General features: G+C 37.1%; 1 long non-coding RNA gene across 2 annotated transcripts; it reads right to left on the reverse strand.

Annotated features, from left to right (window-relative positions):
* Window positions 1-2473: 2473 nt before the first annotated feature.
* LOC106515703 (uncharacterized) lies at window positions 2474-4215 on the reverse strand. 2 transcript variants are annotated; one of them, XR_001310033.1, is made up of 4 exons: window positions 3835-4215; window positions 3370-3512; window positions 2849-3043; window positions 2474-2726 (listed from the first exon to the last, which is right to left on the reverse strand). It is a non-coding gene; the product is annotated as an uncharacterized LOC106515703 (long non-coding RNA). The 2 variants fall into 2 exon arrangements; XR_001310032.1 differs by having other exon boundaries at window positions 2849-3512.
* Between the last annotated feature and the right edge of the window lie 133 nt (window positions 4216-4348).

Here is a 4348-nt window from a genome sequence, read left to right on the forward strand (position 1 = left end):
CTGACTGCGTGCTCCGCGTGGTCTCTACGCCCGCCGATTAAACGAATTGACGCGCCGGAAATACGTATACTACTTCCGGTAATTAATTTAAAATCAAAACAAAAGCCTTTTGAAAGCCAAAAATGTTGAATATATGTCATTGGTCCAATCACATGCTACAGCGGTCATTACAGTGTGACTAGATTGAATGAACAACAAGGCAGACACATTTTAGACACCAATAAATGCATCTTCTGCTTATTTCATTGGTAGTAAAGCGCCTTTCAAAATAAAGGGATTTCTTGCAATGTACCCTGTGCAAGATTAGCCCTATTAAAATACTTATTTACACTAATCTTTATTTGCTGTATTAATTTTATTTCTGTTTTCTTCTTGATATTTACAAAGAAATCAACACCCCACCCCCACACTGGTTGATTAAGGCACATTTTATGTGTTTTTAGTTTAATTTTTTTCTAAAACTTCAACATTTGTTTTCCGTTGCCTGACTTAAGCATTTCAACATTACAATCTCAGGGAATCATTAAAAATAYAGACATTGTTGTCTTCAAGCAGTTGTTCAGCATCACCATCTGCAGGTCATAGATTTTATTTTCATTTCCTGAGTTCATTTCATATGTTCAAATATCCAAATCTCAGCTTCTAAACAGCACTTTAGGTTATTTTAAATAAATCAGTCACTGCGGTGACTGGGATAATGGGTGAACCATCTACTCTATTTGGTAAAGAACATTTTAATATATATATATTTAAATTTCATGACATTAATTAAAWTTCTGATAACCAACAAACATTGAACAATATATGCAACACCTTGTTTTTAACTATTAAAACAGTAAGTTACTGCATTTCATTTTTGAACAGTTGTGGCAAAGAATGCAGCTCTCAACCCTGAAAAGGAAGAAGCGTGTACAGAAAATGGATGGATGGATGGATGGATGGATGGATGGATGGATGGATGGATGGATGGATGGATGGATGGATGGATGGATGGATGGATGGATGATATCACAGAGCAGTGCTACTCCACGCATTAGTGGTCTGGAGACAGGAGGGTAGGTAAAACCACTGCAGTGGTATAACTCAGGTTGGTATAGGTTTCTGGTTTTGKGCAGACGTAAAGTTTTGGGTCCACAGGTGCAGTGGATTTAACTGCAAACATGTGGATCACTGGCATGGTTGTGAACAGAATTTTGGGAGWGGACTTGATGAGATGGATGTTCTTTCTTTTACAGCCAGCGCCGTCCAGGTACAACCTATAGACATAAACCCCTCCTGTTAAAAAAAAATCAGACAGTTCATTAAAATCTGCCTTAAAGAGATCATTTGTGCAGTTTTCTCATCAGGGACATTTAACTCACAGTTGGTGAAGCTGTGATCTCTTCCACTGATTTCTTCAGAATATTGTTGTTAAGAGTTACTGTGTGCAGAGCCCAGCTTTTGTTTGCCCTGGTTGCTTCCTGAAAACCTGCCAATGTCAGCTAAACATCATTGTTAAGAGCCATGGAAGGTTGGTGGTCATGTCATTGCATATATTACGTGTGTGTTTGTTGTGTGAATGGGTGCATGTGTTAATTTGTTTGTCTGTTAGCAAAATATGTCTTGAGTCAGTGGAGCTTTGAAAGCATGCATRCGCACACAGGCACCTACAGGCAAAAGTTTCTTCTAAACTAAAAATAGTTACAATAAATTACAGACAGCAGAGRGGTTTCTGTGTTATCAGGAAAACATGTTTTCATCTGTGCATATGACAATAAACTCTTTGAATCTTGAATGTTGGAGCAAAACCAAAACAACTACCAACGTTCCTTCAGATAAAGGAACGTTGGTTTATACACTAGTTCAGATGTACCTGTGATCATGCAGACACTGGATGATCAGTGCATGAAGCTGAGCACAGCAATCATGGTTGCCAGATTTAAAAAAATGCATTTTTACCCTTCTTTTTCTTTGCACAAGTCACCAAATGCAACACACCTCATCTTACAACAACCTCACTCAGTACGAATGAAAGTTTGGGTCAAAATACAATAATTTTTAAGGGACAGTACAACAGTTTACCATATCCCATCTGGCAACTGTGCCTGACACATTACTGCAGCGGTTCCATAGAAACGGATGATTTTTATTTTTATTTTTATTCATTTATTTTTGTTATTGTTGTTTATTCGTCCCAATACGCATTGAAAAGACACCAGTATTCCCATCCRGAGACCAGTCTTGTGTAAATAGGGCCTAACAGATCACATGAGATCACATTTTTGTTTAAAACTTCCAGTCGTTCGACCATCTCAGGGTTGGCAGCTGCAGCTTTCATGTCAAGACAAGCCAGCTTAGAAAGGCTGACATCTGTGACCGCAGTCAGATGAACGACACACTCATTTCTTGTCTGGTGGTCTAATACGGTAAAAGACAATTGGTTTCAAATCTAGTTTTGCTAAAGTAATTTAGTAATATTTAGGACTAACAATATATCCCTTCTAAAGATCCACACTCAAAAGACTGCAGGAGACAACATAAAAAAGCAACAACAAATTAAATTACCATCTGTAGAGTTCAGACATTGTTTCATTTCATGCGGGAAGTTCTTTTTAATTTTCTCTCCATGCCTGGATTTTTCTAAGGCAAATTCCCTGCGCTTCAAATGCAGGCAGCACAAATTTGTAGGTGTTCCTTATTCCTTTCAGGAGGTCGTCTCTGGCATCAGTCACTGAGAAAAAGATTTCCTGAAGGGGTAAAAAAACAAGATGAGTCAGCACTGCATGAAACMTTCATTCTCTGAAGGCGAGACTTTAGTTGGAATGAAACGGATTCAAACAGGAGCCAAGTTCAGCAGATGTAGACTTACCATTAATCCGTTCATTTTCTCCCACTTGGTCCAGTCGAGGAGGCAACGATTCRGGAGGTAAACCCAGACATCCCTCTCCCCAGTGCCTCCTGAAGGATCTCAAGGCGTTCTCAGGCCAAAGACATCACATAATCCCTCCAGCAAGTTCTGAGTCTGGTTCTTCCAGAGGGTCTCAACCCAGTAGAATGAGAAAACCTCCAGAGATTTTATAATCAAATGCTTGAACCATAGATAACCCAGTTTTTCTTACCTGCACTTGACTTTTATTATTTCAAGAGCTGCAAACATTTGCACTGATATGCTTTCAAATAAATGCACTTGACACATTAGGGCAAGTCCAAATTCAGTTTCTGGGATGTATTATAAGCATTATATTACAAAGGTTGCAGTTATTACATTTAAAAGCAAAAACGCCACCATTTTTATCTTATATGTACATGAAAAAGAGATTTTTTTTATCCCAGTCATGCCACTAAAATACATTAATAGAAAAATATGGATATTTACACAAACCACCTYACCTCATGTATCTTCTCAGAGGAACATCTGCTTCAGTCCGAATGAAGACACAGCACAAGCCTGTGAGGTCTGTCTGAGCTAAATCAGCAARAAACAACCTCAGTGTTTTTCCATCTTTGCTTGGTCCAGAATATGAGCGTCCACACTGAAATGAAATACAAAAGATTTATAGGAGATGAAAACAAGAATATACACAGGACATGTAGCTGCTCATGGTTTTACTTTTACAATTTTGAATTGTGCTACTGATGAAAAAAGACTATTTGTATTTAGTGGTCTTAGTAAAGATGTTCTCTAAAAACGTGCAAGTTTTTATTTTATTTATTTATTTTAGAAATTAAAAAAGCATTTTTAAATTTATTTTCACTGTAATGGGGTTGGTAAATGCATAGTCATGAACTTTTGAAAAAAGACACAAGACATAACAGTTTGGCCTATAACTATAATCTTTTCTGATTTATTCCTACCTATACCTGGGATCTCCGACTCTTGATGAAGGAAATGGTTTTACGACCTCCAGCAGTAAAGAAATTGTCAAATGCAGCCAGCTATTCAGCAAGGAAGAAAAATAAAAGAGAAAACAACCAAACATGTTTAATGCTCTTTAGATAAGTGATGTTAATTTTGATTTGATTAATTTTATTTAAGTGTCGTGCACCTTCTGGTGCCCAGCCCTCATGGGCTTACACTCCACACGTAAAAAACACATGGTGTTAAAAACAAACACTGCAAAGTGCAAAGAAGTAATTAGGAAACCAACAAAGAAAATATTTGCAGTACTACAACAACAATGTATAAACTCAGCTGCAGAGATATGGAAGGAAGTTTTCTCCTCTTTAAAGCATTTGTAAAAGGTCACCTGACTTCTTAAACAACTGGCAAGTTATTAATTTATAGATAGATAGATAGATAGATAGATAGATAGATAGATAGATAGATAGATAGATAGATAGATAGATAGATAGATAGATAGATAGATAG

Source organism: Austrofundulus limnaeus, unplaced genomic scaffold (assembly GCF_001266775.1).
Source record: "Austrofundulus limnaeus strain Quisiro unplaced genomic scaffold, Austrofundulus_limnaeus-1.0 Scaffold32, whole genome shotgun sequence".
NCBI classification, from domain to species: domain Eukaryota; kingdom Metazoa; phylum Chordata; class Actinopteri; order Cyprinodontiformes; family Rivulidae; genus Austrofundulus; species Austrofundulus limnaeus.